The sequence below is a fragment of the Rhea pennata genome, chromosome 5, assembly GCF_028389875.1.
Source record: "Rhea pennata isolate bPtePen1 chromosome 5, bPtePen1.pri, whole genome shotgun sequence".
In the NCBI taxonomy this organism is placed as follows: Eukaryota; Metazoa; Chordata; class Aves; order Rheiformes; family Rheidae; genus Rhea; species Rhea pennata.
In genome coordinates, this window is record NC_084667.1 from 32979372 (window position 1) to 32992275 (window position 12904).

The following is a 12904-nucleotide window of genomic DNA, read 5'->3' on the forward strand; positions in this document are numbered from 1 at the left end:
TTCCATATCTCTTTAAAGAACTTTTTCTTGGAAAAGCTCAGAAATAAAGAATTTGGTATTATTCTTTCCTTCAACTAACAATGCTAGAATTCTACAGAGACTCTCTACTTACCTATGATCTCAGTCTCAGTAAGGAAGATAATTTCTCATTGATGTAATGGGAAAAGACTTTCTAGATTCATTTATTTATTTAAATTAGAAATATCACTATGGAGCTAGCTGAAATATAAAGGCATTTGTACTGCCTTCTCTCTGCCTCTTCTGGGTATTTAAGATATTCATAGTGTACTGAAGCTGCATAAATTCTTCTTCTATCATACACTGCTCATCTATTTACTATGTGTAAAATTTGTGTGCTTTGTGTATCTCTGTCTCCCTTCACAACTAAATGCCATCCTGAAAACACAGTACTGTTCTTTTTCAGTTTTTTGATAGTTCCTAGATAGAAAGGTAGTAAAGAAAAATGGTATGATTTGTGTTATAAAATTAAATCCCCAAATCTGTTATTGAAATGTTAGTGGAAGCTTGTATTTCATGCCTTATGGTTGCCAGAATATAAACATGGAGTTGTATAATGACAATAAAAAAAAAAAAAAAAAAAAAAAAAAAAAAACTTAGAGAATTGTCTCCTGAGACTGTGAGATATAACTAAAAAATACTCATTTTCTGCTTCTGGCTTTCTAAAATTCTTTTCCTCCCACTTGTCAGAAATAAAGTATTACTGCAGCAAGAGTGAAGGGAAGGTCTCCTCTCAGTTGCATTAGAGCACAGTTGAAAAGAAAGGGAAAGAGAAATGCAGGACTGCGTCTTTTAGTAACACCATTCTCTTCACTGTGAGGGTGAGGGAGCCTTATTCTCTTCCTTAAAAATTGATTTTCGCAGCTCATTGTTGTGATGAGCTGAAAATTAGTGTCACTTTGATTTTTCCTTTTTTTTCTAACTAGCAAAACTATTGTTTCCATGTGAGGGCAGAGTTTTATCTCGTTCTGCTTCATGACATATATCCTGTCCAGTCCACTATACTTAGCTTTGCAGAAGTTGATTATGAAGAGTACTTTGATAGACAAGGCTAGAGACACAGAAATCTCTGCATAATTGAAACTTTGGAGTACAGCGGATCACTGGAATAAGGCCCAACACTGCTCTAATTTCCTTACAGCTTTCTTCTGTCTCCAAGGAAGCAATGCCTGACCTACATAAAATACTTTCATCTGTAACTGACTGTGGTGTGCAGGGTGGCATAATGCATGCTGCCTCATCTGTCTCTGTCTTGACTTGGATCTGTGTTCCTGGCTATATCAAAACAAATTACTGAGGTGTAATGAACAGATTTTTCAGCAGTTTATTACCAACTCTTCTCACAATTCTCAGCCTAGCCCAGATAATACCAGGATTAATATAAATGTACAGTGCAATATTAGAGCTTCTGGGAACTGTAGTGTTATTTCTACAGATGTTAAGCTTCACAAGTGGACCCCTTCCCTCAGTCTTCAGCTTCTGGCTCAGACCTGTGGCCATGCACTGCTTCCTGGCAAAATGCAGGAGACTGCGCAGAGTGGCTGCCACAATATTGTGGGCAGCCATGTGGTTTGGTTGTACTCTAAACAACTGTTAGTGGTACTGCTCCCAAGGGCTGCCTTTGATTTTCTTTGGATTGAGGTATGTGAAAAAACATAGCCAGAAAGTGATTTCAGGCCAGCTGGTCTGTCTTCACTAGTAAACTACATTTTCTTGTCTCTGCAGCACTGAAGAGTCATCTCTAGACTCCCTGTGCTGCTTTCAACTGCAGGGCCTGCAATGAATCACCTGATAAAGGCAGTAATTGTTCTACAAAAGCTGCATCAATTTGTATTTTATAATTACAGGATCAGTACAATGAATAAAGTTTCCATTTTAAAATGATCTCCAATCCATGATTACAGATTGCTCACCATGATTCATCTTTCATTATCATTTTTCTTTTCAAGAAGCATCTAGCTTGATCTAGTATTCTGCTGAGTAATATCCGTTATCATGTGGTGGTGAAGAGGCAGACACCAAGTGTACCAGACTAGCGTGAAGAAATAGGATGTTGTGTATCACCAGTTGAAAGCTAGGCAAATTTCCTGGATTTTTTTCATGACTTGAGTTTGCCAGTAAAATTCACACAGGCTGTTCCCCTTCCTTAGGCACTGAAAGTCAATTCTTACTCCTTTATCTAGAGATTTTATGCGTAAACCTATAAGAACAAACACTTCAGCAACAAGAGAGGTTACATTCAACTGCAGAAATAGCAGCAAGAGTGAGGATCACTTGTGCTATCTGTTTATCTTAAACAAGAAGAACAAGGTCTTGCGACCTTATGTTACTGTTCTGTTCCAGAGGATGTAGAACTACTGCAAGCCAAACTCACATGCCCAATAGCCACAGCATCCTGTGATGACACAACTGACTAAATCAGTATCTCTGTGTGAGCTTATGCACAGACTCAAAGCCTTGTTCCCTGTGTGCTTTGTTGGCAGCTGCAGTTTCAATGATAAAGATTTAATCTCCCAGCTGAGATGCTTCTGAGAAGCAAAGTCCATCTCCTTGGGATTCTTTTCACTGTAAAGAGGAAACCACTTACTATGTCTTCTAAAATCTTGAAATGTTTTGTTTTCAGCTGAACTGATGAGGTTTTCACTATGTAGGGCCAAGAATTAGACACAGACATGGTGGAGTCTTGTCCCAGAATTGTAGCAGTAGGAGTTATTTTTCTCACCTCCATCATCAGCACAAATGTAGTTGTGTTACATGACTACAAGAAAAAGGAAACAGCTATTGGAAATTGTATCTGAAGCATTTGTTGTTGGTAAACCATATGAAGACTACAGGATTATTCTCTCCACTCTGATGAATTAGCTTTTCATCTCAGGTCCATTTATCTCTAAATTGAAGTGTTATTTTACCTTCTAAGGTTTTAACTTTTGTTTATGGCATTGTAATAATATTTGTGAAATAATAAATATGCATTATCGATACATATTAATAAAGTTCTGTTGCCTTGAGCTAGAACCCTTGACACATGAGTTCAAGATATGAATACATTTTGAATCTTGGAAGCATCACTGTATTTTCTCGGTAAGCCAGATATTTTCTTGCAAAGCTATTATTTGCCTCATAAGAAAATAAAATCAGGCTGGTTCATTCAAGACTGACAGCATCCTTTTAAAGCAACTCAGTCACTTCATCAAGGCTTTTACAAGACTTAGTTACTGCATCGCAGTATCAATATCTTAGATTCACATTAGGATAAGTAATGGTTCCCTTTGGTTTATGTTCAGTCATTCCCCATTGATAGGACTTATGCGTATTTTTAAGGGACCAAATTACATTTTGAGGGCAAACTGGGATCCCATTGCCTGGCCAAGAGACCAGCTAAGAACTGTATTGGTAACTGTTTTATAGTGGAAATGAAGTGTGAATGTAAGACAGGTTTCTCACCTTTATTTGTATTTCTGTGCTGTGCTTGCACAGAAGCCTTCCTAGTTGCGGAAGGCCCTGCCATTGCAGTCAGCCCCTGATGGTTCGAGTCTAGTTCTTAATATGCTTCTTAAATTCCTTTTCCAATTAAGGCTTTTTCCAGTTCCCACTGAAGTCAGCATAAGTTTTTCTATCAAGAGCACACCCATAGCAAGCATTTTGTGTGTAAAAGTAGCCTAAAAATGTTTGATAAAGCTTTCAAATACTCCGTTGCAAAGTTGTTTATACCACTTTTAGGAATGCATGAACTCATGAAGAATCAGTGATTTGCCTCAGGTCACAGACTAAGTCATCATCAGAGTCAAGGGAATATAAGCCTAAGCTTATATTATATAGTTATATGTAATTATATAAATCACAAAAACTTTGTACTTGCAGATGAATTCATGTTCACAGGGATATAATGGTTCTGTTAAATGGGTACAAGAACAAATTTTTAGAAGGTGATGGCTTTTTAATGGAAAAGGAATGGGTCTTGCTCCCACTAAAACATATATCAAGATTTAACCATCAGCTAATCCAGGAGGAAAATTGCATTTATAGATCAGACTGAACAGGACACTCTGTACACTGTATTGCCATAGTGAAATTAATCATATCTGCAATAGCATTACAATAAATACATCTGCTTCATTTCCAGTTAGTGTAGCAGTTTGTGTATAGAGCTTAAATGAAACAGATCCCACTGCTTTCTCTATAAGTAAGCAAGCAGAGAAAGGCACTTTGTGGAGAGGCTAGAAGGAATGAGTATTTGAAGTCTGTCATGCCTCTCCTTGATATACTATTTTTTTCTTCTTAAATTCCATTTTTTTATGAAGGTCCTTTAGACTCTGTCTCTGTTTTTGTTTTGTTTTTTGAACCTCCAACTTCTGAGACCATAACTCTTGATTGCTATCTGATTAACCTACTACCTGAGCGTAGGTGCATAAAAGCCTGTTGCTGGTTTACATATCCCATCATTTCCATTCCAGAGGATTTATTTATCCTTATTATTCTCACCTGAGGTCTCTCTATGATAATATACCCCTGTAAGAGTTTTCATTTTTCATTAGCATGAGCAAGTGCAGGTATTTACATTTGTCCCCAAATCTCCAAAATTATTTGAAAACATTTTGTTTTTTTTTCTTTTCCTTGAAAGTTTCCCTCTGTTTTATGTGTCTTTGTTTTTCATACAGGCCATGAATTACATGTTATATATTCATGATTTCATATAAATAGATGTCTGTTTTTATTAAGAAAATTCTCCCAGTATGCACACTGTCCGGTGGAAGTTAGGCTGTAGATGTTGCCTTAAGCAGCTCTGCAGGTTTACCTTTCTCGTGCTTCTCCTTCCCATCCTCTTGTTCTCACCCTTATACTGCACCGCTGCTTTGGCTCTGCCGGTGTAGCTCTTTGTAGGGTGCACTGTACCCTGTGTCTCTGAAAACCTCTAGTTCAGAAATAAACCTTTACATTTGAGCTCTTTTTTCTTTAATCCTGGAGGATTATTTTTAATGCTAATCAGTTTGTGATTTACCATGCTGCTTCACAAACTGTTGGTTTAGGAAAATTGAAAGGCTGACGTGCCAAAAGGTAGAAGCAACTGTAGGCTGGAAAAAAAGTTGGGAGATTTTTTCACCAAGCCCCTGTTTTGTGGAACTGCTGCCTGAATCTGTTTGCCTAGTGGGAGAACGGTGGAATGCGTTATGCGTGCGCAGCAGCCTGTCGGCGTTGCTGCTGGGACGCCTTTCACTACGCTCCGCTGAGCAGTGTGGACGTTCTCGGAATTCCTTTCAGAAAAATGAGTCTAGATGCCCTTACCCTTGCTGAAGTCTTACACTTTCAGCCACTCTTACTTGCTGTAGTATATATTTAGTAAGTAGACAGCAGCCCTTCCCACTGGGGCCTGATTTCCTCTAAATAAAAATTCCTTACAATATGATCACAGGGGCTGTCCAACAGTATTGGATTGATGATACCTGAAGGGGGAGAACTGAAAAATACAGGAATACAAATATTCTTAGTTGCTATTTTTAGAAAACATTTAAAATACTGCTTTTTAAAATACTGATTTCTCATTAACTTTACATTAAAGCTTTAAATTCAAATTACATTAAAACTTTACATTGAAAATATCTGTTTTTATTCATTTTGTAAATTAGAAAGAGATCATTTCTTTCCAGACTGAACTTTGTAAGAAAAATATTAAAAAGTAGACCAAATTCTTCTTACAAGAAGCAGTCAATACTTTTCATAGCCTACCTTTTTACCAAGAAAAAAATTTTCCTTGCAAGTACCATCTTAAGTACTTGCCTAGCATACTGTATAAGCAATAGTGGCTTTTCAGTATGGCCAGAATTATTGCTAAAGCTAAGTTTGTCTTGGAAGATACCTCACTGTGTTAACAGCCTACCTCCCAAGATGACACAGACTGAAATTCTGTACTTTCAGGCCTGTAATTTCACCATAAGAAATAGCCTCTATTGAAAAGGAAAGAAAGAATTGCCTCTAAATTGTCATGCCTCCGAATAGTGCCAACCATGGTATCAACAGAAACTGGCTTTCTGTTGCTTGGTCTATTTTTGTGTCACACCTCCAGTGGAATACTTTTTTCCCCTGTTCTGCCCATGGATGCCTCAGCAGGTATCCTGCAGTTACAGCATATGTAATTAATACATACAGACGACATTATCAGTTTGATAATGAATTATTTTTTGCATTTTTCCACTTTCTGAGGTGAGAGTATTTTATTAGCAGTTCACACAGGAAAGCAAACGACTAATACAGGTCAGCTGATGCGTGGCATCACTATACCCTACAGGGAAGGAGGAAGAGAAGCTTGAAGATTTCTCACAGATACTTTTTATACTGTTTATGCCTGTGTGGTCCCACATTACTAACTGGACAGTAATACAAACATCTTGATGCTTTATGAAAGGAAATTGTTTACAGTGATAAGGAGGGAAGTAAATCAGCTTAAGCCGATATGAACATAAAAATCAGTGGATTCAGGTAAGATGCGAGTTAACTGGTGCGTTATTATGCCTCAAAGCCTCATGTCTCATACCTTTCAGGACTTTCAAGCCGTGGCATGTTGCAGATGTTATTCTAGCTTCTGGTACCACAGTTCTTCATGGATTAATTTACAAAGCTACCATGCTGTGTTTGTTGTAATGGGGAACTGAGGAGACATCTGGTGGGAATTCAGGCTTAAGTTGGAGAGCTTTTAGTACTGTAAGGCTGTGTTAGTAGTCTGACAAAGGTTAGAGAAAGGCCTGTGAGAAAGAGGGAAACGGACTGTTGTGCTGTAACGGAAGAGATTAGATGACCAAGACAACCTAACACATTTGGGTCAGAGCTGCAAAGGCCAGACACCCTCACACATGTTACAGCACCTTTGGCTTGGTCTTTTGGTACTGATCGAGTCTTTAGGATAAGTGCAGGATTAACAGCACTGATCAGGCTCAGTAGAGGTGTGTTGGGGGAGAGGAAGGCAAAAACATAAACAATGGACAGTACAGTATGTTGTTGTATAAATACTAAACTGCTGGTCATCTGGTTACTTGCTGCTTTTTCATCTCTAATGGTGAAAGGTGATTTCTTTTACTTCGTATTTATGACTTAAACTTGGCAATGTGGCGATTTGTGTGTCACAGTTATTTTGTTGTGCCTAGCAGTGAGATAGATGCATTTGAAAAACAATTGAAAAAAGCCTTATTCCTTCAGTGACCCTTGAAGCATGTTATCTCCTAGTAACATAAGCCATAGAATAGCTTCTGCAATTATAAAACAGTAACACAACATACATAGTTTAACAATACACTGTAAAAGTTATACAGCTTTAGAGATAAGTGCAAAATTAATCCCTGCAGAACAAAACAATTTAAAAAGTACATAATGAGGCAATTAACTAAAAGGGGGAAAAACTACTGACAATTTAACATGGGGAAAATCTTTACATGTATTATTCTTTCAATGACAGTGTTCTATAAAGGCACAATTAATATGAAATCAAGTCTATGAGGCAATTAATGAGAACTTCAAAAAAATTAAGAAATAATTTATATTTTAAACATTGAGAGCAGCTCTAGTTATGTTTAAACCTTTTTATTTCCTACTCAAAATTCTTTTAAATTGGAGAGGAAGTGTCTTTTTGTAGACTGCTTACAATTTCACATTAAGATTTTCAACCCCTGAGTGTGGAAAAAAAGCAGCTGTCACACATAAATAGGTGTGCTTGCCTGAAAGGCTTGTATGATGAAGAAAAGTAGAATAGTCTTCAAAAACCTCAAAGGCTTTCAGGAATTTAAAACTAAGGAAGAGTTGTATCCTAGCTAAAAAATGAATGAACTGATTTTAAAGATCTCTCTTCACTCACTGATTACTCTATGCATATTGTTTTGAGCTGTGACTACAGACAGGCATCTCTTGAAATTCATTAACACCCTTATTTCCCACTCTGCAGAGGTACCCACCAAGGACATGATTCTCTTTTCCAGCGCATTCAGTGTCTAGAAGCAGGGGGTAAACCAGAATCATAGCTTCTGTAAGCACACTATTTTCTTTCTCTTCCTGCCCACCTATGTTCTGATTTTCTAATTCTGAATTTAACTGACTTACCCCAGGACTCTGTGTTTAATTCTGCTGTTTGGGCAGACTTTTTCAACAAGAGGAGTCTCTTCAGTACAAGTAGAATAAAGAAACTGTGTGGTTTCTTGCTGACTTTGGGGAATGTTAGCCAAATCAAATAGTATTTATTTGAACTGTTGTGATAACATAGTGAAGTTTATCTGATGTCAGTGGAGCTATCACCTAAATAAAGATTGACATATATGATCTACTGAGTATAGTTTTTAGATTTACAGAGAGAGTTGCCCAAATACACATGACAACCTGAAAACTTCTCAGGGTCTGATCCAAAAGCTGTTGTGTACTACTAGAAACAAGAGCACTGTTGTCAGCGGTCTGTGCGGGTGACTGCTCTCCCTGTGCTTTCTACAGCCAGCTGGGAAGATACCAAGGCAAAAATGGAGTCACAAAATGATCACACACCCACCTCACCATATTGGATAAAAATAGTTCATTCATACCACTTGCCTGTAAAGCATCAAGCTCATTATTGGCCATCTGTAGATGAGTAATGATAACGGCAAAATTAAAAAAAGCAAAAAACAAAAAACAGCTCAAGTGGAGTGATTCACAAATATTTGTGTTAAATTGATCCCCAAAAGGCATGCTGAAGATATTTGTGACTATTTGTTTGACTCCATAGTAGTAATTATTCACACTGACATTTTTTTTTTCAGGCCACTTTTAATGAGTTCTTCTAATTTTGGCTTTTGCAGTCTTCACAGAAGCTAAAAATGCTTCAGCTTTTTGAGAAATCCCAACAAACTGCTTAGACCGCAAACAGAACTTTTAAATAATTAAATGCAATGATAGTTTCAAACAAGGTCATACTAGTTCTCTGAAAAAACTGCATGACACACAAATTTAACAAATGCAGTATATGCTAATAAACTGCTCAACATCATGTAGGATTTATTTTTTAATAGATTAAGCTACCATAACATGAAAAGAATACCCAGTGACTAAAGAGATATAAAATAAACCCTTTTAATGAAGAAGTGTTATATATCATTTTATAAGGAGGTATAAATTATAGACTAGAGAGAGAGATCAGCTTCAGAATTGTAATTGTTTTGATTGAACCTGCAAATTCAAATATGTTTGCAATTGAAAAGGTTTTACTCAAGGACACGGTTACAAAAATAAATAGAAATGGAGAGACTTTGTTTAATGAAATAAATTTTCCAGATGTGAATGGAGTTTGCTTTTAAAAAATTATCACCAGATTAAGTTAGAGAAGTATAAGGAGGTGTCAGTGACCCCTCTCTGCCCCACCCTGGAGGTTGTGCAAACGCTGCTGCTGCCTCCCTGTTTGGTGCAGGTGAGTGAGGGATGGTGGCATCACTGTAGTAGGGTGGAAGCTTTTGCCGCACGCTGAAGGATCCATCTGGTGCCTTACTTGATTCCCTTGCTGGCCTGCTCGTGCCGTTTCTTTGGAGTGTCCAGTGCCTAGGTGCTTTATTCCTGCAACACAGGGCAGGTGGCAGCAGATTTGCTGTGCCACACCTGTATTGCCTGCTCTCTTTTTCCGTCTTCCATTTCTGTGACTGTTCCTGTGCTGATTTTACCTCTGTATTCAGGCACTACCATAGTTGCATGTGTTTGTGTGATTATCTTGGTTAGTAAAGTTTAGTCTTGGTTTCTGAGATGAATCATACTTGATAGTTTCTACTGTAATATTAAACAAAATCCTCTTCCAGGAAGCTGTCCAAGGAAATCTCATGCCGTCTGTCTGTCTAATTGCCTTCTTCATAAGCTTAATAATTCATTTACACTTTGTAAAGCCTATACAAGGTCAAAATCAAATACCTATTGAAGGATAAATAAGCCCCTAGAATTTCGATAGTAGACCTTATCTTCACTCGTGCAGGCATCCCTCTCAGCCTGTTCTAGATGGGTTGCAATGGCAGGTGGTGAAGAACATGTTTTCTGATTTTAGGAAGTTGTTCTCCATGGCTGCTTTAACCTCAGTGCACATAAATTCACAAATGTAGTGCCACAATTACGGCTTACGTCTAAATCTATGTTCAGTAAATCAGCAGTAAGCAGAGCTTAGAGCTTGGCCAAGTTCTCCACGTAACTCATAACAAATAAAGATTTAGAAAAGAGAGACACACTTCCCCTATCCTTTTTTCAAATGTGCTCTCTGTATCCATGTGATGTTCCTCTCATTTTCCACTTGCTTTCCCTAGTTTAGGTCATAGGCTCTGCTGATTTCAATCTGTAAACTTCATAGGTGTTAGAAATTGCCTAGGTGCTATTCCTGTTGCTTTTCTTCTGGAGTTCTGCCTGTTTAGATAGTTTCTCTGTCAAGAGGAAGAAGCTTTGTAAGTCCTTCCTGGGGCTGCATCAAATATATGAACCGCCTTGGGAAATTCAAGAATAAACAACTGGTTCTAAGGTAGTCTTTTGGAGGAGAGCACTGAGAACACTGAAGTGGATTCTGACACCTCTTTGAAAGAACAACTGGTTTTGCAAAGTAAACCAGCAGAAACAGAACCTAAAAGAAATTCCTCTAAAGAAGAACAAACTGGAAACATATGTATTGCCAGGGCTTCTCCAGTGACTTTAAATATTCCCAGAGGTATGCGCTCCCTCACACTTGAAAACTTTCTAAGGATTCTGCCTTCAGACAAAACCTCAGCTCCATTGATTCAGCTTTGCAATTTGTGCCTTTACAGAATGAAATACGATTTCTCGTTATTTATTGTGTTATGGTGCTCAAATCATATATTGTTATGACAAGTGTAAACATATGTTTAGGTATTTGGCAGGGAATTGATGCTATCAGTAACAATTTTCAGCTCTTGCTACCATAGGTTAAAAAAAAAATCTTAATGGGTGAAAGGAAAAGGTGGTATATTTTCTTTAAAGCGTAGTTTAGGAAACGCATCCTTTCAATTTTTTCCTTCAATTTGTGTAAGTGGGTTTGTCATTAAGTATTACTGATTGCAGCAGCAGTTTATTCAGAGATACAATTTTTTACTTTGAACTATGCTCTGTGGTAAAAATTAAAATCTTTATAGAGCTGTTTTACCTTCAGACTTCCTACTAAAGTTGTTGGTACTAATCTAGAAAGACTTCACTTATTTTAAACCTTGGTAAATATAGTCATCATGTAAAGCGACAGTGGTAGAGAATTCAAAAGGTGCTATTCAGTACCAATAAAGTATGAATAAAGATTACTGATAATAGCAAAAAATGAGCTCTGGAATTCGTGTGGGAAACATGTGGATGTGTGAGGAATTGACCCCACATTTCCTGTTCCTATTTCTTAACTATAAAGACAATCTCTTTCCATAAAAATTTCATGAGATAAGGAACAAAACACTCTAAAAGGCTTCACAAAAGCTTGTTTTAAGCTGAGTCTAAGAAAATGTATTTCTTAATATAGAAATATTTTATAAATGACAAAGATAAATATTATTGTTGCTCTGATGAGAAGTGCTAGTTCAGATTAATTAATGAATCTGTTCCATGCTCTTTTGTTGTAAGATTTATACTTTGTTAGATGGCTTGGAACACAAACTGTGCCACAAGTAAAGGAGGAAGATGGAAACAGCCAAATTCAAGTCCATCTAAAGGAAGAAAGAACGAGAAGATGTTCCTGGTTTAGCTGCAAGAGATTCTTTTATTTCAATTATAACCAGGGAAGAATGAAGAAAAGCTAAAGCTTTCTGTAGCAACTAGTCATTCATGTTATAGTGTTTAGTATTCACGTACTGTGTTCAGTTGGTGTTTAGTACAGTAGGGATAGCAAAACCCTTCGTTCCACTGGCTGGAGGTTTTGCACAGGTTTCGAGTAGCTGGGAATTCAGAATCCACTGAGGTTTCCAGGAGAGTTTCACATCATTTGAAAATCCCACCGTGATGCCTCCCTACAAATTTTTTTCTTGACAACTGGCCTAAGTTGTCCATGAGTGCAATGAAGAATTTGGGCAAAAGACCTTTCTCACCCTACTGTAATTCTCTGGGCAAAGAACACTTTTGGGGAGCAGGAAACTCTGGCTTGTCCCAGCTGAGCAAGCCAGGACCGTGCGTCCTGCCCTTATACAGAATTGCCTCTCCTTTCGTGCCGCAAGGGCTCCGCAAGGCTTTGCAGCCTGCTGCTGCAGAGGGGGTTACTTGTTCAGTGCTGCAACTGCAAGCTCCACGCACACTTTAACTTAAGCTGATTCCCAGCTCCCATGTCACATTTGTGTCTAATTTCTTCCTCTTTAAAAGAATTGTTAATTAAAGGACTTATATTCATTTTGATATATGGGAAGTATTAGCATATACCTCTAGACTGGTTTCAGTATATGCTAGTCACATTTTCATGTATTGCAGGAACTTTTGGTTTATAAACAACAGAATTTGTTTTAGAAGCTGCTCAATGTAGCCAGCCTGTTCTGTATTGATAATTCCCTCTTAGCATTAATTTTTTAAGTGAATCCATGCTTCTTGCAGAGCAACTAATTAGTCTTTAGAAAAAGAACAAAGACTGACAGTGTCTGAGAGAAAGGAGTGGCCAAGAGATTTGATTAATTGGAAATTACTCAGGTAGTGGTAATTGTTTCCAAACTACTAAAGACTTTTTCATCTCAGAATGTCCTTGGAATATACATATGACTTCATTATGAAGTCAAATTAGATTTTGCTGATTACTGAATAAGTAGTAAAAGTACAGATGAGTTCACTCCTCAGATTCAGATCCTGGAAATTTATGTGGTAATTCAGCTTATTACAGGCAGTGAAATTTTTGGCTCAGCTTGTTGTGGAGATGGGATTCTGATCTGACTCTGATATTCCTGCA

General features: G+C 37.5%; 1 protein-coding gene across 2 annotated transcripts in view; it reads left to right on the top strand.

Moving 5' to 3' along the window:
* GALNT18 (polypeptide N-acetylgalactosaminyltransferase 18) overlaps positions 1-12904 on the top strand; it is a 260211-nt gene that overhangs the window by 190263 nt on the left and 57044 nt on the right. The window lies entirely within an intron of this gene.